This window comes from Monodelphis domestica, chromosome 7, assembly GCF_027887165.1.
Source record: "Monodelphis domestica isolate mMonDom1 chromosome 7, mMonDom1.pri, whole genome shotgun sequence".
Taxonomy (NCBI): Eukaryota; Metazoa; Chordata; class Mammalia; order Didelphimorphia; family Didelphidae; genus Monodelphis; species Monodelphis domestica.
In genome coordinates this window covers 84,596,542-84,620,238 of record NC_077233.1, presented here as the reverse complement: position 1 = coordinate 84,620,238, position 23,697 = coordinate 84,596,542, and positions in this window count along the sequence as shown.

The window sequence follows — 23,697 nt, the reverse complement described above, 5'->3', positions numbered from 1 at the left end:
CAATTCAACTGAGTTTTACATGTATCCTTGATCAAGACCTATTTCCATATTATATTTTGCACCCACATCTTAGACTCCTTAAAGAGTATGTGGACAGACAGAATTCCTTTATATAATATTGGTTCCCCTAATGTCTCCTCTGATGATTCATTGTCATGGCCCCGAGTTCTCGAAGGCTGTTAGTGAGGCACAGGCTTTGTCAGACTTTTCAGGCAAGAAGGACCTCCATCATGGTCTTGACAACAGACTGTGTGTATGGTTCAAAGGCCAGATAGTTAATTACTATAAATTTATGAATTTGACTAAATCACATTAAAGATTCTTTAAAATAATTGTATGACTTTATATATGAAATTGTGGTCACAAAGTTTCAGGGATGTAAAGTCCCCCAAATTAACCCTTAACAAATCCCTTTCGTTTCCTCCCTGAGATGCCATATTCTCCAAGCCCAGATGTATTTTCATCTTCTTAAGCCTGCAGCCTGTATCCGAAGAAGGTTCTCATTTTATTACAATAGTATCTCAGTAGAATATTCCACTGAGGATATTCCGCTTAATCAAAATATGCTGCAAGCTTGGCATAACCACAGTTCTTTGAGTGTATCTACTCTGAGTGATTTCTGCAGCTGCTAAAATCACTGAACTGGTCCCTCCACTGGAGGTTGAGCAAACTTGCATCTGCAGAAACCACATCCAGGTGATGAGGACTAAATATGAATTGACTCTTCGATGCTGGGCAAACTCTGCCTTTTGGCTGACTTAACTTTGCCAATGCTGCTGGCATTCCCTATTTTCTTGTTTTTTTTTTTTTGCTACAACTATATATACCAAGACTAAACCTTGTTACCTCAAGTGCAGTCATGAAATCGGACCCTGATATATCATGCCTAGTTTTTCATCCTCCAATGGAATAAAGAAGATTTTGCTTATGATCTTTTGTGAGCTGTCAGTTTCTCTATTTACTAGAGTTTAACAGAAGTAAAAAGGCAACACAGAACAATGGGGAATGTGGGACTTGGATTCAGATCTTCAGTTCTATTTCCAATATTCATTAGCTGTGTGATACAGTTAAATTACTTGACCTCTCTGGGACTGTTTTCTCATCTGTAAAACAGAAATAATAATAACTATAGCCTTTATCTCACAGTTTATCAAGAGGCTCAAATGAGATTATGTATGTAAAATTCTTTGTAAATTTTAGGGTACGTCTCTTTTGGGGGATGGGGATCTGGATATATGATTTCATTAGGGCACAGCACTACCAGTGTGACAGCTCCTTTCATCAACATTGGTCAGTCTAAGAAAGGTGTTTAGACCCTTGGAAATAGCGACTTGTCCTAATACCTGATACCAGATATTACCGGTATAACTTGTGTTTGCCATGCAGACATGAAGTTGGTATCACCTCTCCATGGCCCTTTGTAAACACAGGGCACAAGATGTCCCATGAGTAAGTCCTTCAGAAGACAGTTTTTTATGCTACTTCTATCATGCTGGTATATTGTATTTTGTCAATGAATTTTTATAGAAGAGATGAGAGGAAAATCAGCTTGGAAGCCTGGGATTATTATCAATATGTTATTTCTCTCTCTTTTTTGGATGAGACTTAATGAAAAATCTAAAAGATATAGCTGCAAAGTGAAGTCTTGTTTCCAAGTGGTTGGTTTCCAAGCATGGTTTGAGGACTGTAGATGTTAAGAATGATGTAAGCAGAGTGGGGCAGGGTTCTTTTCTGGCCATTCTAATCATCCACCTGTATGTTCATGCTATCCATTGGGCTGTGCCTTATCTAGACATACTGAGTTAATTGGCTATGGTGACAATGTGTATTTGGCTGGGTAAAGTCAGATAAGCTCACAAAGAGGCTGGGAGGAGATCATTGACTTCCTCTAGTATTGCTTCCTGATAACAACAATGTATTTCTATTTGTAGCAGCTATTTGCTCAGATTACAATATTATAGCCACTTGGGTTTAAAAAAATTTTTTTATTGACATCATGGCTAAGCTATCTATTTTTTTAAACTTTATTTTCTGGCCATATGAGTATTATTATGCAAAACCCACTTCCATATTGGTCAAAGTTGTAAAAGCACACTCAAACCAAACCAAAATAGCCAAACAAAACCATAAATACACTGATGTAAAAGATCATATGCTTTGATCTACATCCATCCAACTCCAACAGTTCTTTCTCTGGAGGTAGCTAGCATTCCCCATCAAAAGTCTACCAGAATTATCCCAGCTTATTGCATTGTTGAGGGTAGCACACAGTTGATCACCAAACAATCTTGCTGTTATTGTGTATGTTTTCACAATTCTGCTCTGCATCAGTTCATGCAGTCTTTCCAGCTTTTTTCTGAAATTATCTTGCTTGTCATTTCTTATAGCATAATAGTATTCCATCACCAACATGTACTGCAATTTGTTCATCCATCTTCCAATTGATAGACATCCCCTCAATTTCCAGTTCTTTGCCACTACAAAAGAGCTGCTATAACTATTTTTCTACAAGTAGATGCTTTCCTCTTTAAAAAAAATATTTCTTTTGGATAGACCCACTAGTAGTTTTACGGGATCAAAGGATATGTACAATTTTATAGTCGTCTGTGCATAGTTCTGAATTTCACTCCAGAATGGTTAGAGTAGTTCACAATTCCACCAACAATGCGTTAGTGTCCTAATTTTGCCACGTCCCTTCCAATATTTATCATTTTCCTTTATTGTCTTTTTGACCAGTCTGATGGGTGTTTTCATTTGCATTTCTTAAATCAAGAATGATTTAGAAAATGTTTTCACTTGATTAGCTTTGATTTCTTCACCTGAAAGTTGCTCATTCATATCCATTAGTCAATCGGGGAATGTAAGACAACTATTTTTGTTAGTGTTCAAAAACATGATACCATAAATATTTAATAAATGCCAACTATATTTCAGGTACTGTGCTAGGTACAGAGGGCAAAAATAGAAAACTGAGTCAATCTTTGCCCTCAGGGAACTTACCTTCTATTGGAAGAGCAGCAAAATCAAGTAGAGAAGAAATATCAGCTCCAAACAAGAATGAGTTTAATTCCCTGGGGAGGGAGTAGATTGATGGTATAGGAGGGCAGTCCAGTAAATGAGAAATCCAAGTCAGAGGGTGGTTTTTATCCTCTGTGGCAATGGAGAAGAGCCCTGACATTGGTCAAGATCTCAGGGGGTTAGGCTGGGGTTAGGGAAAGTGGGAGGGGTCCTAGTCAAATAATTTGGTTAGTCAAGAGTTTGGGGCCAGGGTCTTTGTAGGATTATAGGATTTGAAATAGGGAAGGTAGAGGTATTTCAAAGATTTAGAGCTGAAGGGAAATTTAGGAAGGTTAGTACAAGAGACAGAGCACTAGGTTTATTGTTAGAAAAACTGGATTTGAATCTCAACTCTTGCACCTTATGGAAGTTAAGCAAGTTATATAACCTCTCTGGACTGCACTTTCTTCATCCTTAAAACGAGAGTCCTGGAAGAGATGCTTCTTTTCAACACTAAGTTTATAGTCCAGCCCAACTGAAGAACCATAGCCTCAAAGAGGTAAAGTGAAATGGACAGTCATATAATGTTATTGAATGGCTAAGATGGGACTCAAATCTTTGCTCTCTTATTCTATTCAATGTTCTTTATACTACATGAGACTGATATCCTTTTACATCTCTGCTACTGTAAACTACTAGCATCCCTCAGGAGTTTATAAAGCCACACTAACACAAAGATAGTCATTCATTTCTTAGCTGAAGAACCTTTCCTTAGTTTTGGGTTTTAGGAATGTCACTGACTGGTAAGTTGTTCTATCTTGGTTGTACCTGCTAACAACAGACCTATGAAAAAGGATTTTTTCATCTTTTATTTTTCCTTATTATCTTTACTTTTCAAGTCTAGGCAAATGGAAGACCAGGAAATCTCACAATATTAGAAATTGACTCTGGGATCATGAATACTTAGCACTGAGCAGTGCTGGCTTCTTTTGGAACCCTTGGCCATTCCTATGGCTGAGTCAGAGATAGAGACAGTGGATCCAATCCATGGTCATTAATCAATCAGAACAAGGGAGAATTGCTTGTAAATAACCTTGAGGCTTGCATCCTCAATTTCCTATTGGACATTATGAACTGTATATCATTTAGACATTCTAAACTCAACCTACCCAAATCAGAACTCATTATATTTTCTCCCAACTCTTTTCTTCCTAACTTTCCTGTTGCTGTAAACCCAGGCTCACAACTTCAGTGCCATAATCTCTCTTTTCATTCTCTTATCCTCCCATATCTAATTTGTTGTCAAGTCTTGTCAGTTGTACCCGTGTTATGTGATTGGTGAAAGACAAAAGAATGAAGAGACAAAGGTTCAAACCTCTGAGCACATCAATTTATTAAGCAATGCATGAGCAACTGCCCAGTGTTGTAAGCAAAGAAAGGCTGCATTTTGATTTAGAAATTTCCCTTCTCCTTGTTACCCTCATTCCCATTCCATTTCCTCATTAATAAACTCAAAATATTTAGATGTTTACCTCTTGTTTCTTTCCCTTAAACACCCCATAATAACACCAGCCAATAGGGACCAGGCCCCTTCATCAGTTTAGGACTGGACCAGAGTACTGGGAAAGCTAAATTTTTATATTTTAAAAACAATTAATCAAATAAAGTCAACATATTAAAAGGAAGCAGTACGTAGGTGAACTGATTTCTAATTGAATGAAAGGTCAGGGACTTTCCAAGTTAGGAAGGGGAGAGCAAACAGGTGCCTTTCCCTGAAATCAGCAAGGGAGGTGTTCCACTCCCCCCCTCCCCAGTGTCTATAATCAATCAATGCAACATGGAAACAATAATTGGTTGATCAATATGGGGCCAGTTTTCAGGTAAGACATGCAGGTTTCTTGAAACACATACAGTTGTGAGAAAACTCCTTGTATCAGTCCTTGCATGTGATTGGGGTTTTGATTAGCACAACCTCGTCCAACTAAGGGTCTCTAAGTATCCAGTAGAGTATCCAGTATCCACACCCTCCCCCCAATTCCTACAATTGAATAAAGTTTTCTCACAGGACAGAAATTGGACTAGGCTCATAATTCAATAGAAAGGGGACCGAGCTAGCTCCAGAATTGAATTAAAAGATGGAGTCAGTATGGTTCACTCATGTCCCACTACCATGTGCTGCCCCTCAATTCCCTCCATATACACGCATATTTTCATGGGAGCTCTTTTTTCAGCCTGCAGTCTGTATCTGAAGTAGGCTATCATTTTACCACAATAGTAGCTCAGTAGAATCTGCCCTTTGGAGGAGAGTGTGGTAAAGGATCCATGGATCTGGAGTCAGAGGTTCTTGGTTTGAGTTCAAGTTCTGTTGTTGACCAGCAATCTTACCCTGAGTAAAGCCCTTAAACTCCCTGAGCTTCAGTTTGCTCATCTATAAAATGAGAGTACAGGGCCCCAGAAATGCCCTCCTGCTTTATTTATGCTTGTCCTATAAAAGGGAAATTCTGGCAAATTAAAGATTGTAGAGGGTGGTTTTGCTTAACATTCTTTTTGCAAAGGCACTGTCTATGCCTACCAATCCATCCTTACCTTTAAAAAAAATTTCTCTTACTATATAACTGTTTCCTTTCCTGGACCCACACTCAGAATAAGCTTATAATTCAGTATTTATAATCATGGAGTGGATGTTATATTGCAGAATTATCCTAATCACAACTTGGCTCAGGTGTCTACTGGATCATTCTGAAAGAGTGCTGCTGGGGGATGAGCATGTCCATTCTGTAGGGATGTTTCACAATAGTGGAAGATCAACCCCGGGCTGGCTCAACCTTATGGGTTGTTGCCTGGTAACCATGACCCCTGCTATTCTTGCTATGAATTTGAAAGATGCTTTCCTCATCCTTACATGGGTCCTTTCAAAGAAAGTATTTTCCTTTGTAAATTACCATATGCAATTTATAAATTTATAAAAACCCAGTAATCCTCTGTGAGTAAAGATGATGGAACTTGGCCTACTATTTAAAGACTATGATTAGGAGCCTAAAGTACTAGAATTTATTCTTTAAAACAATTTTTAGGAAAATAAAATTCCTTACCTTAGCATTAAGGGCCAAGCAATGAAGGTTAAGAGACTTGCCTAGGGTCACCCAGCTAGGAAGCATCTGAGGCCAAATTTGAACCCAGGACTTCCTATCTCTAAGCCTGGTTCTCTCTTCATTGAGCCTGCTAGCTACCCAAGGATTTATTTTTACATTCAATAATGAATAGCTATAGAATTTAAATTGTATTTTCTTGCAAGGCTGCATTTATTTTGAGTCAACATAGTGCTTCTTTGCAGTCCATATTGTTTTTTAAACCCATCAAGATGATGCATAGCTGTGCTGATAATGGAAATCAGTTGTTTCTGGCCAGGTGCTAGGGATAGGTCAAATGAGTATGCCTGGATTTCCCAACCCTTGCTGTTTTCAATAACAGAATATTTTTTTTTCATCTCCCACTATGCTCATAAAACTGTTAGGTATTGGGGAGGGATAAAAAGTAAGACTTGGAAGGATCCTCAGAGAACATCTGGCCCAATTTCTCATTTTCTTCATACAATTTCTAACAGTTTCTGTTTCAAAGTATGCAGTAAGGGGATGCTTCACTTCCTAAGGCAATTCATTTCACTTTCAGATAGCTCTGGTAATTAGGAAATATTTTCCTCAAATGGAAAATCAGAATACAGTTAATCCCTTTATCACATAACAACCTTTCAGATACTCGAAGGCAATTATTACACCCTCATTGAGCAGAATCTTCTGGCTACAATTCTCAGTTGCTTCATTGGTTCTTCATTTGTTATCATCTCCAGTGCTCTTATCATCGTGGTTGCCCTCCCCAAGACCTACTCCAGTTTGCAAATGTCCTTCCTAAAGTGTTTCCCATGAGGAAACACAAAACTCCAGATATGGTACAACTGAGTCAAAGGAATTAGTTCTCAAACCTCATGGATCCCCACTCCACAAATCTCTTGGCTCTGCCCTCTTCTTTCCACACACATATGCCCCCCCTCTTCAAACCCTTATCACCCTGTTGCTTCTATTATTATAATCCCATCCTCATTAGTTTCTCTCTAGTCTACATTTCCTTTAGTTACCAATCTAATCTTTCTAAGGCACTAGACTGACCATGTCATTTATAGACTCAAAATATTGTATTTTAGGATAACTCTAATAGTATAGAATTTTTTATTTACATCAAGCCTCACCAGCTTTCTTTGAAACTTGACTCAGTTTCCAAATATTCTCTCTTGGGGAGTAAACAGGACAAATCTATTTTATTTTCACCCATGACAGCCCTTCAATACTTGAAGGCAACTATTATTTCCAACTTGGTCTTCTCTTTTCCAGGGCTAAACCTCCCCAATTCCTTTAACCAATCTGTATATGGCATGATGTTGGCACCTCCCCTAATAAAGTTTAACACACATTATTTTTCCTTTTTTCATGGAAAGTGTAAGGGGGAAAGGGGTTATTTATAAAAGGGTTGGACTGGATTATTTAATAATGTGGCCACCAGGAATTTAATTTATTTCAAAGAGATTTATTTACAAAGTAGAAAGAGTGAAGTAAGAAAATCAGAGAGGATAGGGTAAGATATCTAGCTTAAGCACTAAGTAATTTACTTCTGGACCCTGGCCTAACCTGGGCAGGGAGAATTGGTTCTTAGCTGGCCTTGGCAAAGCTGAGGACCTGGCGAAAAACTCTCTCAAGAGGCTAGTCTCTTCCTGAGGCTAATTTCTTCAGAAAATATCCAGGCAAGGAGTCAGGTCTTGCACTCACCACATGTCAGTTCAACAGTCTCACCAGGAATAGGGACCCAGGTCCAGTCAGTGTATTTTCTCCTTCAGCCTCCTATCCAAAGAACGAAGAAGTGTCTCTCACAGGAAGTGACTGTTCCTTTTAAAGACACTTCTTTTGTGGCACTTCCTGTATCTTCCTCCACTTTTTACATAGACAAATCATAATCTAAAACCTTGCTTAGGACTGCCCAGTCGATTTTGATTTGGCACTCACTATTGCACACGTGGGTCACAGACCTCCCCCACTTAATGATTAAGTGGGAAGTTTACATTTTTGGCAATTAGATCTAAAAATGGGCAGATCTTCTGACTCAACTTTAAGCAGGATGTTCTAAAAATAGGCAGGGGTTACAGTTTAATCTTCACAAAAGAGAACAGCTTACATGGAACTTTCAGTCTACTAAAACCTGAGATCTTTTTCAGAGATAAAGTATTCTAGTACACATTGATTGTAGTCAGAAACAAGAAAGTTCTTGGTAGGCTAGAAAGTTAGACCAAATTATGTAAGATGAAATTTAACAGGGATCAATGTAAGTACATGGATTCTAAGGGATGTGTCTAGGGAAGGCAAGAACCTCTGGTGTGAGGGATGCTCATCCACCTTTGGTGTCCACCTGATGCTCCATTCTGACTTGTGGTACCAAGAAGATTTAGCATGCACAGAACCACACCTTTGTAAAACCATTTCAGCTGATGGGCTAAACAAGGATGAGGACAACTGACAGATCTCAAACTCATTGGTGATTTAGAAAGGTGTCTACTCTAAGTATGTGAAGACTTCCCCAAAGGAATGGGGTAGATGAGGACAATTTGTTCTAATGGCCTTGAAGGGGTCTGAAGCAGGAGTTATGAAATGTTTCCAGGGAATAGTCAGACATCAGAAATGCTAAGGTCTTCCACTGTATCCTCGGTCATTGCTAGTCATTTTGATTTCTGTCTAGCCACTGGACTTATAGAGTTACTTTGAAGAAAACATTTTAAGAGCTCTAAAGTATTATGTAAATAAATTAAAATATTATTATTGGTAATAGCATCTGGCATTTAAATAGTGCTTTAAGATTTGCAAGTCACCTTATAAATTTTATTTCATTTATCCTTACCACATTCCTGGAAATTAGGTGCTATTATTATTATTTCTTTTTTATAGATTAGGAAACTGAGGAGACAGGTGACACCCATAGGCTGTTTGAATTTAGGTCTTCCTAACTCCTGGTCCAGGACTCTGTCAACTGTACCATCTAGTTCCAATTATTATTATAGTTATTATCATAGTAATAGATATGTCTAAACTCTCTTTTGTTATGGTAGCCTGGCTAAAGGTGGAACAGAAGCTGTTCTGGAAAGGTAGTTTGGTGCAATGGAAAGACTTTAGACTGTGGATTTGGAGGACTTGGATTCAGATACTGTCTCTGCTATTTATTGTCTACATCACCTTGGCCAAGTCATATTCCATGCTAAGTTTCAGTTTTCTCAAACTGCAAAGGGATGGAGATGAGAATTGATGGGGGTCTAAGAACCTTCATGGCTTTAAATCCATCATCCTGGAAAAGAAAGGGAAGGAAAGGGAAACATTTGATGGAAAGAAGGGTAGCATTTTAAAGTGTTCTAGTGCTTCCAGAATGATTCTTTCCACAATAATCCTCTCAGGTTCATGGTATAACTTTTGATCACAGTGTAAAAAAGAGAGACAGCTTGTTGTAATGGATAGAGTATTAGATTTGGATTCAAGAATACCTGAGTTTGAATCCTTCCACAAAAGCTGACTAGCTAGAAAAATCACTTAAACTCTCTGTTTCAAATTTTCCAACTGTAAAATAATGGTACCTACTTCATAGGGTTGCTGTGAGGATCATATTTTAATATACTGTGGTACCTTGATACACGAGCACCTTAAGTCACGGGCAATTTGAGATATGAGCAGGAATGATTGGGTTTTTTTGCTTTAAGCCAGGAGCACATCTCTGTCTCTAGAGAATATTTTTATGAATTCATGAGTCCTGTCAAGGTATTGACCCAGGAATGCCGACTCATTGGCACCAGAGGATTAGATAAGACCATCTTTTTAATTGTCCAGGATGAGGCTAAATTGGTTGGCTAGTCTGCTTCTCCAAGGATATATTTGTAGGTATTACTGAGATGAAACCTTTTCTTTAATAGCGGTTGTGGAATAGCTTAAACCTTTAGCATCTAACTTCAAAGAGAGGCTGAACTTTGGAACTCATGTGTTTCTCTACTCAGAAACAAAGAAGAGGTATAGAATATGGTTGCAAAGGAACAGGATCATTAATTCTCCTAAAACCATATATTTCCTAAACACTTTATTGAGGCATTTCATGTTGGGGATGAAAGCTGCTCAGGAGCAGCAGCCATGTCTTATACTTCTCCTGTTACCTCTTGTTGCCTTCTCTGAATAAGAGATTTGGGGGAAAATACATAAAATTGACTTTATAAATATTTACTTAACCACAATTGGACAAGGTAGTTATACCTCTAAAGCTTAGGAAAGAAAGTATATTGGTATTCAGACAATGATAAAGTTAGACTAGATTATTGTTATTATTATTATTTTTAACCTTTACTTTCTGTCTTAATAACAACTTTAAGACAGAAGGGCAAGGACCAGGAAAAAGTGACTTGTGCAGAGACATACAGTTAGGAAGTATCTAAGGTTAGATTTGAACCGAAGACCTCACAAATCCAGGCCTAGAGTAGATTACATTATTTTTTTAAAGTCCCTTCCAACTTAAATTACCAGTGTTCAGAATGAAGGATGACTTTGTCCTAGTCAATACCCAGAGCACTATGTTCAGGGCTTCTTGGATGTTGTTAAGCTAGAATACATTCAAGGGAGTGTATTCTTTTTAGACTAATTATGCTAATATTTAACAACATGACCTTTGAATATTATATTTCCAAAAGGTTGGAGAATATATATATATACATATATATATGTATATATATATGTATGGGACATGGGGACATGGAAATTTTCCTTGTCAGATGTTGGGGTGTATGTAGGTGTGTGATTTGACATTTAAGATGCTATCCAATCAATTGGATCATTTTTTCTCTTTTAATTAAATTTTCTTTTTCCAGTTAACAAATATTTAATTTCTTCTCTTCTCCCTCCCACCTCCACTAGGAAAAAAAAATAATTTATTCTTATTGTCTTAGGAAGTTAGTAATGAAAGAAGGGAACATATATATAGATAAATGTAAAATTCAAATCATATAATCAAAATGAGGTCCAATTATCAAGTGTGCTTATACATCCTCTTTGCGCAGGAGTTTTAACATTTGTTAGTGTCAAATAATAATCAGTCTATGCTTAGCTGATCCAATTTTGCTGGCTCATGGCCTTCAGCTTATGTAGGAATTGGCAGTTTACTGAGTGCTTTAGGAAGACAAACAGACACAATGCTACTTTTGTTATTATTATTTTTTTTCATTTTAGGGGAGATAAATAGTCTATGCTGAACATTCATGTTCTTTTCATTCTCTGTGAAAGCTCCTGATCGCTCATCATGATGGGATGGGGGTGGTCCTTGGTCCTCAAGGCTATGTCTTTGAAACCTATTTCCTTTAAGACAGATTTTGTGTATGGACTCAGGGAAGCATTGTGAATCTGAAATTTGAGGACAATCTCAGCTGATTGCAAAGAGAGTAGCTACCAGGATGTTGCCCTTAAAAAAACCCAGTGTATAGCTAATAAAACCAGAAGGCTAACACGAGAACTCAAGTGAGTAGATGCAGTTTCCACTTAGAGAATTCCCCAAATACCCAGCTATGGTCTTGGGGGTATTCTAGCTCCCTGTTAGTGAGAGTAAAACAGAATCACTTTTTCTCACTGAGCCAGTACAACAAAATGCCTTGGAGAAAATGTCATATAAAATCAGTATCTTTATTAATTCAAAGAGAGGGTACAAACTGAGGATCAGAACAAGGTGTACCTGACTCTACAGGATCTATCTATCCAACTCACAAACATCTACATCCCTAGCAAGAGGGAGTCTTCTGGTCTTCAAGTCAACCTACCAGCTCCCTATTTCTACCCAGGTGTTTCCCCCAAAGAGCTGCCTAAGTTGCCTATCTCTGACTCTCAGGAGTTGGTTTGGTTGAGTTCAAAAGCTGTCTCCAAAACCTGTTATGATTGCTCTCAAAATGGCCAAGTCCACCCCAGTGGGTTTGAACCCTGAGGTAAAACCTCAAAGCCAACCTGACAGGATTTTAGACCAAATCTTCTGGAAAGCTGATGGAAACCCAGGAGGTAGAGTCAGATCCTTTGCTAGATGTTCTCCAGTCAAACAGAGAAGCTCCAAAGATGATTTTAGGGTTTTTCCTTCTCCACAGACAGACTAAGGTAGCCAAGCTCCGACAAGCCAGCCTTTTCTCTTCCCTTCAGACAGGAAGAGTTCCTTTGCTATCCTAGGAAGTCACTTACTCTAACAGTTGTCCCTTCCAAACTTTTCCTCCTCTGCCCCCAGCCTGCTAAAATCCTTTCTCTTGAGTTCCTAGCATGTGCCTTAACCTTTCACTTCTCTTAAATATTATCCTAATCTCTAGCCTTTTCCCATTACACCCTCCAAGTGTTGGTTTTCTTTTTCAGACACAACTCACTAGGATCATCTATGATGCCATGTTGGGGGACAGAAGACCCATAAGGACAAAATCATAGATCTTTTAAATATCGAATTATTTCTTTTTAAGCAAGAAATAAGTGTAGACAATTTGGCAATCAACCTTAATAATAGTGTTTATTTTGGAAATGATGGTGGATACCATTTGGCAGGGGCAGGGGCAGGAGAAGAATTTGAGAAGGCTTAATAGGGAAGGTAGCATTTGAGAGAGACTTTAAAGAAGGTGAAATTCAGCAACTGAAAGAGGAGACAGAATAGGAACCTCTAGGCAAAAGCAGATCCAGAAAGTAGCCTGGTTAGTTTAGATAGAGCAGAGAAAATTATAAAATGATAATTGAAAGACTAGGTGATGGCAAACTATATAGAGCTTGAAGTCCACACTAAAGACTTTGAATTTTACTTGGAAATAAGGTTGAAAGAGACAGCAAAGCAAACTTTTACTTAGTGACACCATTTGCCAGGCACTCTGCTAGGTGCTAAAATAAAACTCTCATTGGACTCACCTTCACTGGAGACTTCTAGGTAAACTGAAGGATCCCCCTTCTTCTCTTCCCATTATGTCTCCATCTTTAATTTCTTTGCTTTCCCTCAATTTCCATGCTTGGAATGGCTTACCACTCTCCATTCTTTGCCTGTTGAAAACTTCATCTTCTTTCAAGATCTAACTCAGCTGCTATTCTCTCTACAGACTCACTGTGGTGTAGTGGATGGAGGGCTAGGCTTGGAGTTAGGAAAACCTGGGTTCAAATTGTCCCTTAGGTATTGAGCTATATAAACTTAGGCAAGTCATTTAACCAATGTGTGCCTCAATTTCCTCAACTGTCAATGAGAGTGTTAGACTTAATGAGCTTTCTAGTTCTAAATGACTAATCCTTCCCTGGTTCTCCCAGCTCAAAGTCATTTTCCCTCTTCAAATTCCCATAGCACTTCATACTGTAGCTCTTCTTAGTATCTATCTCATTTTGTCTTATATCATGATCTTAGAGGCATAGAGTTTGGTGATGTGTTTTCAATGAAATAGAGGATAATCAGATAAGGAAACTATCAGTGAAAGATAGCACTTTCGCTGTAATTTATGGTCTTAGAGAGGTGAGAGGTTTAATGACTTGCACAGGATGACAAAGCCAGTTCATGCCTCCAAGGCTAATATTCGAATTCACTATGCTCCTGTCTCCTATCATGGCCATATTGGAGATATAAATCTTCTCTTCCCTGTTAGTTTATTGAGGGTAGACACTGTGCCCCTTTCTGGTGTTTATCATGGTGCTCAACCAATGCTTATTGAATTGAATTAATCCCACAAAGGAAATGACATCTTGGAGGGTCTGTCCTCCAGCTCAAAGGGAAAGCCATTAATCCTTAGCTTAGGAAACCAAAGACTACTGAATTTAATAAAAACAAGGTGTTCTATCCTGACATTTCCTCTGTTCTTTATTGATCCTTCTCTTAAAGAGGCAGACACCACAATTAGTTTTCCATTTAATTTTGACCCCAGGTGAAAAGGAGCTTGATTTGCTGAATAAATCACCACTTGGTTACCCTAGTACTCCCTCTCTTATTTGCCCAATATCACATGTGGTATCCATCCCAATGCACCACTCTGATTTTTATAGAACAGGAAAATTAATCAAATAAAACCACAAGTACCTGGAAATTTGTTTTCAATTAGGTAAACAAGACTTAATTAGGTCTTAGGTGTTGGGAGGCATTGATTCTAATTGGGAAGCTCCTGAAATCACTCTCGGAATGTTATTGGGTTCATATGATGGAGGTGGGGCTCCCCAGAGTTTGCATTCTTATTTTTAAAATATTTCCAGCAAAAGATTAAGTTCTGTTATACCTGAGGAAGATGAAGCTGGAGGTTTAGGCCATCTGGGCCAGATGGCCCTCCTATATCATTCCAATTATTTAAGAAGTCTGAAATCCTCAGGGTCCATTCTCTTGATCCTGTGAACTGGAGGAATGGGAGGGAGAAAGGTAGAAAGAGGCAAAGGAAGAAATTGCTTTAAAAATCAATAGACTGTCAGCCAGGAAGCAAGAGGGTGGTGATTTTTTTCTTTCGGGGAGGGAACAGGCAAATCTGATTTTGAGATATCTATACTATGTCGAGCCCTCTTGACATGCAGAGAATAAACCACCTTCAAGTGATAATGAGAAGAACAAATAATGAAACTTGGAATAGGACTGTTTATGAGACACTCATTTAATGGGAAAAGAATTTCACAAGTGTCTAGAGTCAGAGGATGAGGAAACAATCTTGTTAGAAGTGAGCCAGAACTGTTCTCTCTCATTCCCCCTACTCTCCAAGATTTGCTATTATTGTTGGAGTTTCTACTACTACAACTAAGATGCTATTTTTCATATTTTTTGGATTAGGAAACTGAGGCCCAGGGGAAACTTAAATGATTTGACTAGTCACTGTATAACTAGCAGACTTGGATTCTGCTTCTCCTGACTCATGCAGTACAGAACTCTTTCTCCTGCAAAATATTGGAGACCTTTGATTACTTTGCTGGCCCATACAATCAGGGTATAAACTCACAACCCAGATTAACTTTTTAGTCTGAGAGGTCTCAAACCAGGGTTGGAGCATTTTTCACCAATGTGTCCCTGAAGTAAGAATTGGTAGCCCTATACATTCCAAAGTTTGATCCTCATCTGATTTCTTCCCATTGTCCCTTACTCTGTTGGCTTCCTAATATTTTCATAATAATAGCTCACATTTTGTGGTTCTTTAAATTTTTCAAAGTGATTTCCTTACATCTACCTTGGGAAACAGGTGGTAAAAGTAAAATTCCTATTTTACAGATGAGGAAATTGAGATTCAGCTAAGTTACATGATCTATTTAAAGATAAAGAGTTAAAAAAGGGAGGACTAAGATTTGCTTTGACCCAAGGTCTAATGGTAGTTTCTATAGATTAGACCATAACATTCTAGTCTCTCTTCTTCCTTCTTTCCTTATAATATTTCATTTCTGAAAAACTTAGCTTATATCTAGTAAACTGATAGTTATATAGCTAGACAACTTAATGAAACATTTACATTCTTTTCCTTTAAAAATTCTGATTATTGTGGTTTTTTAAAAAGGAGATACTAATTTCATATTCCTTTAAGTGACTAAGATTTCTTACTGATATAACTTGTTTTTTATATTATTTTTATTCTCAAATCTAACCCTCCACACTTCTGTGTCTAGAGAGCCAAAAAAAATTAAAAAAGAGGCAGAGTCCAGAAGGTGGAGAAGGTACATGGACCCTTATGATCTCTACCAAATTAACCTCCAAAAATTATGACATAATGCCTTATAATGAATTTTGGAGCAGCAAAATCCATAAAAAGTTGAGGTGAAGTAATTTTTCAACCCAAAACAACAAAACAAAAGGACATAATACAAACTCAAAGGAAGAAAATAAAGTCAATACTGCTGCATCCAAAGCCTCTGAGAAAAATATTAATTGTTCTCAATCCCAAAAATAATTAATGGAAAAACTCAAAAAGAATTTAAAAATCAAATATGAGAGACAGAAATAAAATTGGGGAAAAAATGAGAGTAATAAAGGAAAATCCCCAAAAGGAGACAACAGCTTTGTAAAGAAGGCACTGAAAAATAGTAAAGAAATTAATATCTTACAAAGCAGAATAGGCCAGCTGATAAAAAAGGCACAAAAACCCAGTGAAGGGAATAACTTTTTAAAAAGCAGAATTAGCCAAATGGAATAAGATGTATAAAAATGCACTGAAGAGAATAACTTTCTGAAAGTCAGAATTGGCCCTATGGAAAAAGAGGTACAAAATTCCTTGAAGAAAAGAACTTTTTACAAAGCAGAATTGGTCAAATGGAAAAGGAGGTTACAAAACCTCATTCAAGAAAATCATGCTCTAAAAATTAGAATTTGGCAAATGGAATCTAATGACTCCATAAGGCATCAAGAAGTAAGCAAAATCAAAAGAATGAAAAAATAGAAGAAAATGTGACATATTTCCTGGGAAAAAAACAATTGACCTGGAAAATAAATCTAGGATAGATAATCTAAGAATTAGGGGACTACCTGAAAGACATGATAAAAAAGAGCTTAGACAATATCTTTCAAGACATTATCAGAGAAAACTGCTCTGATATTCTAGAACCAGATGGCAAAATAGAAGTTGAAAGAATCCACCAATTACCTCTTGATAATTCCCTGGAATATTACCAGTTGAAAGAGAAAATATGACAAGAAGCCAAAAAGAAACAATTTAAATATCATGGAGCCATAGTCAGGATGAAATAAGATTTAGCAATTTCTACATTAAAGGGTCTTAGGGCTTAGAATATGCTATCCCAGAGGGTAAAGGATCTTGGAGGATTGCACTCAAGAGAAATGGCTAAAATTAGAGGAAAATCTGAGATTTAAAGAAGATGGATTCAGGAGAGGCAGATGGAACATTTGGAAAGCTGGCAGGGGAAGGGAGAATTGAGAATTCCATAGAAGATTCAAAAAGCTGAAACTGTTGAACAGAGCTTAGTCTGGTCACTCTCTTACAAAAGATTCTGACAAGAGCTAGGGAGGAGAGTTACTCTTCTAATACCCATTCTACCTGGCTGAGCTGAAGAAGTTCTTGCCCACTGAAGACACCTGCTGATTTAAACTCACTCAAACCATTTCTCTGAAGAGATTTTGTAACCAAAGCCTTCAACAGTTGATAGGGAAAAGATATTAGGGACCTCCCATCTCTTCCCTCTATTCCTCTCTCTCCCTATCTTTCATTTCCAAGAAATACATTAGCCATTTTAGTTTAAAGAAGACAGTCTCTAAATTTTGTAATATGTAAAGGGTGAATATTATGGTTGAGACTGAAAAAATCTAAATTTAAATGGTTGCCAAGGGAAATCCAAAATAATAAAATACCCAAGTCAGCTGCCAAATTTTTATGGTGATTTAATTACAACAGGATATTAGAATATTAGAAATATTAGAGGGAGAAAATATTAGAGGGAGAGAGAGAGAGAGAGGAAGAGAAGGAAAGAGGGAGAGAAGGAAAGGAGTTTAACTCAGAACCATTCTGTCTCAGGCTGAGCCAAAGCAGGTGGGCGTTAAGGCCTTGGAAAGCCAAGGCAGAGAAAGGGGTCAGTCCTTATCACTCACATGACATGTCTGAAGGAAAGCTGTCTGCAGGGCTCCTCCAAGCTCAAGCTCCAGGATTGAACTGGACTCTAGCCCTCTCCACAGGAAGTCCGAGAACCCCAGAGGTTGTTCTCTACCTTACTTCCTGCCTCTCACATGTGTCAATGGTGGCTTAAGCTTGACTTAGGACAGCCCAGACATCTGTCCTTTTTTTGCACATGTCTGTTGAAGGCCATTTTCTCAGATAATTAAATCTTGAGTTTAATGCAGACCTTCCTAATCTTGTTAAACTAAGAAGGGAGGAGAAATGTAGTTTCCAAGACCTGATTCTGTTATTCCAAGCATCTCCATTGTTACTGATCAGGAAATAGCTAAATCAGATCTCCTAAAGAATGGTCTGATTAGGGTGAAAGTTTTGAAATTCACAAATAGGAGGGAGGATTTAAAAATCAAAGAAGAAATTTGGGAGGGGTTGACTCACCTTCTGGTTAGGTCAAGACTTCATTAAAGTTGTCCAGACTAGTGGAGGAAGAAGGAAGGTGATACCTAGAAATCAGTCCCCAACAGCAACTGGTTTCCTGGTTCTAGCATTTTAAAGCTCTGTCACTCCCACTATTATAGAAGGTAAAGGATCTAGGACTTCAAAATAGCACAAATGAGCATAATCCTTTAGAGGAAAAAATGAGTATTTATTGAAATAGAGGACCTTCAAACATTCCTGATGAAAAGACTGAGCTGAATGGAAAATTTGACTCTCAAATACAAGTAGTAGTAGTCTCTCGGTAACTGAGGATGACGATTGTCTTTGTGTGCTTTCATCAGTGATGTAGATGAGTGTGCACAAAGACACTTGTGCGTGAAGGAGATTTAAGTGGAAAAGTCAGTGCACAGAGACAGTCCCACTCTCTCGGCGTTGGAAGCCTGGGCCCAGTGGCACAAAAAATCGCTACACCTGGAGACTTCCTCAGCTGCATTGGATGGCCGTGTTGTCTTTTGTGCTCCAACATGCCCTAAGCAAATATAAGACTCAAGCATAAAAAGGTAAACAGAAAAGAGAAATCAAAAGATATTCAATAAAGTTAAACTGTGTACATCACTATATAGGGAGATGATTCTTGTAAAATCCAAAGAACTTTGTCATTATTAGGGCAGTAGAAGGAATATAGTCAGGAGACAAGGGTGTGATTTGAATATGATGGGCTGACATAAAAAATAAAATTGAGGCATGAGAAAGAGGAATAAATTGGAAGAAGGGAGAAGGGAAAAATAGAATGGGAGTAAATTATCTTACATAAAAGAGACACAAAAGAGCTTTTATAGTGGAGGGTAAGATGGCAGAGGTGGGGAGGCAACATGTGAACTTTACTCTCATTGGAATTGGCTCAGTGAGGGTAGAGCATACATAATCAAATGGGTATAGGAATCTATTGTACCCTAAAGGAAAGTTGGAGGGAAAGGAGATAAGAGAAGGGGGTAGAGCTGATAGAAAAGAAGGCAAACTTGGGGACATAGTGATTGGAAATTAAACAGGAGGAAATTGGATGGAGAATAATATACAGCAATGATAATGGTATAATTTTTTCTACAAATCTCTCTAATAAAGGCCTCATTTCTCAAGTATAGAGAAATAACTTGAATATATAAGAATACAAGTCATTCCACAATTGATAAATTGTCAAGAGATATTAACAGACACTTCACAGACAAAATAATTAAAGCTCTCTTTAGTTATGGAAAATAGTGCTCTAAGACACCATTATTTATAGAAATGCAAATTAAAACAACTCCAAATGTATCCAAATGGATATTATGACAGAAAAGGAAAGTGTCAAAACTTGGAGGGGATATGGGAAAATTGAGACACTAATTCACTTTTAGGGGAATTGTGAATTGATTCAGTCATTCTAGAGAACAATTTGGACCTATGCCCAAAGGGTTATAAAACAGTACATATCCTTTGATCCAGCTATATTATTACTAGATTTATATCCAAAAGAAATAAAAAAACAAAACAAAAAGGGGAAGGATCAATTGTACAAAAATATTTAAAGCAGCTCTTTTGATGGGGAACAAGGAAATGGAAAGCGAGGGGATACCCATCAGTTGGCTGAGTGTTATATGATTGTAATGGAATACTAATGTGTGCTATAAGAAATGCCAAGTGGGAGGAGCTCAGAAAAAATTAATTCATTTACATGAACTAAAGCAGAGTAAAATAAACAGAACCTGAAAGAAATTGAACATAGTGACAGAAATGCTGAACAATTAACAACTGTGACTAAATTAGCCATTTTCAGCAATACAATGATCTAAATTACTCCAGAGGACTCCTGATAAAAAATGTCATCTGCTTCCAGAGAAAAAGAATTGATGAGTCTGAATCAAGAACAAAGCAAACTTTGTTTCCATTTTCTTTAGTTTTTCCTTATTTTTCTTTCCCCCCAATTACATGTCACAACAGTTTCCAACATTTTTCAAAGAATATTGAGTCTCCAATTCTCTTTCTTCCTTTTTTCCCTCACCTGGTCCACCCCATCTATGTTGAGACAGTAAGCAATCTTACATGTGTAATCAGGTGAAATATTTGTCCATATTAACCCATTTGTGAAAGGAAACTCAAATAAAAATTTACTAAAGAAATGATTTGATACCTGAATGATGAGTATCTCCTTATCTCCTCACTTTCCAATTCTTTGTCTCTCTAAGAGTTGCTTCAAATATTTTTGTATATATATAGATCCTTCCCCTTTTTGTTTTTTTATTTCTTGGAGGTTTTGGATGTGGCAGTATTCTTTTGGTTGTCCTTTTGAGTTTGTGTTTTGGTATTCTCTGGCAATAGAATAACTTTCTATATTGAGTTTTATTTTCTGTTTCCTCACTTGCCAGACTATTTTCTTTTAATTAAAAAAAAACTGTCAAAGTTGGGCTCTGCACCTGTTGTGAAGGGAACACTGTTCCAAGCTTCAGGTTCTTTGTGCAGGTGCCTTCAGAGCTACCTCTGGGGACATTTCTGCTTTCAGTTCTTCCAAGGTGGCATGGTACAAGAAGAGATGTGCTTAATACTCTCCTGGCTGGTGATCTGGACTGTGAGGAACCGCAAGTTCTCTTTTCCCTCTTGGAACTGTGACTAGAGCAGTGGTTCTCAACCTTTCTAATGCCGTTATCCCGCAATACAGTTCCTCGTGTTGCGGTGACCCCAAACCAAAAAAATTACTTTGGTGTTTCCTTCAAAACTGTAATTTTGCTACAGTTATAATTCGGAATATAAATACCTGATATGCATTATGTATTCTCATTGCTACACATTGAGAGGTTGAGAACCGCTGGACTATAGCCCTCTCCTCCCCTGTGGCTGCAAGGGTTAATGTGTGCTAGTGCTCCTCCTCATCCTGAAACCTTACCCCAGGACTACTCCCTTGATCTGCATATGGGCAATGCAACAAGAGGCTTACACTCAGAGCCAGGAAAGGGACCCCTATAGTCTCCTTCTGAGCATTGTCCAATCTTCCTTACTATTTATGAGTGAGAGCTCCAGAACCCTTAGCTGTTGCTTCAGTTGCTCCTAAGACTTATTGCTGTTGTGCATCCTGCCCTGGGGTGCTGGGCTCCACCTCCACCCAGTGCACTAGTTCTGATGCAAGCTTTCTAAGTTGTTTTGTGCTGGAAAATTACTTTACTTTGTCTTCCTGTGGGTTATGCTGCTCTAGAATTCATTCTACGGCATTATATTATAGTTGTTTGGAGGGTAATTTGGCAGAGATCAGTTGAGGATCTATATCTTTTCCACTTTCTTAATGTTTTTAAATTTAAATTTCCTTCCTCAAAAGGATAAATATGGAAAAGTGTTTTTCATGAGTGTACATTTATGATTTTGCTCATCATCTCAAGAGGGGAATGTTGGGGAATGGAGAGTATGGGAAGGAGATAATTCAAGACTTAATATTCTTTTTAAAAAGTTAGAAACTTTTTTTTAAACCCTTATCTTCCATCTTGGAGTCAATCCTGTGTATTGGCTCTAAGGCAGGAGAGTGGTAAGGGCTAGGCAATGGGGGTTAAGTGACTTGCCCAGGGTCACACAGCTAGGAAGTGTCAGAGCAGATTTGAACCTAGGACCTCCCATCTCTGGGCATAGCTCTCAATACACCAAGTCATGCAGTTGCCCCCTGTAAACTTTTTACATGTAGTTAGGGAAAAAAATAAAATTTAATTTAAAAAGAGGATATAAAAGAAAAAAAGGAAACCATTTTAGCAAAACAAATGGATTTATCAACTGAATGAATGAGAGAATGAAAAAAAATAGTAAATGCTTATTATGTGCCAAACACTGTGCTGGGGATATAAATAGAAAAATATGAACAACCCCTGCTTTCAAAAAGCTCATGCCCTAAGGAAGGAGATAGCATAATATTATTCTGAGAAGAGTGGAGTAGATTGTCACACAATTCCATGACACAAAAATGATTAAGAGCTCCAGATCTGATCTGATTTTTGAGAAAGGGAACAAATTTTAGAGAGAGAAACTCATGAAAGGGAGTTAGAATAACTTCTTTAGGGAAACAGGACTACAGATAACAGAATTGACATTCACATCCAAATATCCTTATTCCTAAACCTGTGATTTTTCCATTACAGTATGGAGAGAGGTGAGGCTTGCATTTGTCCATTCAACAGTTTTCCAGGCTTGTTTTACATCATTCTAAGGCAAACCTGTCCTGTTCTCTCCTCTGGTGATGTCTTCAGTCACATTATTCTTACCTTCTGGAATGCCTTTCCTAACCATCTCCATTTCCTGAATTGCTACCCATCCTTTAAAGACTATTTCTAATGCCACCTCCTCTGTGGAGCCTTTCCTGACCCTATGGTGGAATATAATCTCTGCTATCTGCAAATCACCAAACTATTTAAAAATACTTGCTCCTATTTCACGGTTTTCATTTTGTCTTCTATAAATGGCTACTTTTTGTTCATGGCCCTATGAGCCTGTGATCTTCAGGAGGTGAAGGATGCTGATTTACCCTTGGAGTTCCTCCCCAGCAAAGGGCACAGTGCTTTGTGCTTGCTAAACATCCCTCCTTGATTACACTGAATTGAATTAAAATGTGTTTAGTTCCCTAAAACTAAGCTGCCTCAAATCCGTAAGGACAAGGAGAGTGATGGGCTCTCCTTCGTAATTGGTGTAACTTACCTAAACTTCAAGTGGGAGCAAGGGAAAAAGAATCCAAAGTGTGGAGGGATTAAGGCAGTATTAATTCTCTTTCTAAAGAGTTACATAGATGCATCTCACATTTCTGGGATATTTTTTTTTCTGACTTTCTTTAGTGTTCCCCTTAGAATGGGAATCATAAAGCTTCCTTTGTAAGTTGAAGGCAATCTGCCAGCTGGGTTCAATCTGAAACTAATAAGACTTCTGCCAATTGTAGTTGGTGGATCTTGACAAAGACCTCCTCTGCTCCTGAGATATTTTGTAATCAAAGAATACAGTGGAAAGAAGCAAATGCACAGTAGTTGTTAACATAGGTTAATTGAATTTGAGAACCTGAGGCTGAAGGGTTTGTGAGTGTTTCAAACTGACATGCAGTTTTTCCTTAGAAATATCATGCTGGGGAAGCATTTTATGAGTATGAACATGAATAATTATGAAAAAGCAACCTAAAAGGCACTGCCTTGAATAGTGTTTTGTTTTATTCTTTTTTTTTACCTGAAAAATCTCTGAAGCTCAAATGGCAAGGATGGCTAATATAAATTACACAAATCATATTTGACCAGTAATCTTTTATGGCAACTATATGGTACAGTGCTGGACTAGAAGTCAGAAGACTCATCTTCAAGAGTTCAAATTTGACTTCAGACACATATTAGCTGTGTGACCCTGTGCAAGTCAATAAACTTTGTTTGCCTCCGTTCCTCCTCTGTAAAACAAGATGGAGAAGAAAATGGCTAATCATTTTAGTATCTTTTCCAAGAAGACCCCAAAGGGGGTCACAAAGAGTCAGAAATGACCAAGCAACAAAAATGATCCTTTACTTAACAACCAAGCATATAGTATGGGACTAATTAATGTTTAGAAACTGTACCCTCCCTTGGAATGCATGACTTGGTGGGATGGTAGTTTGAGGGTAA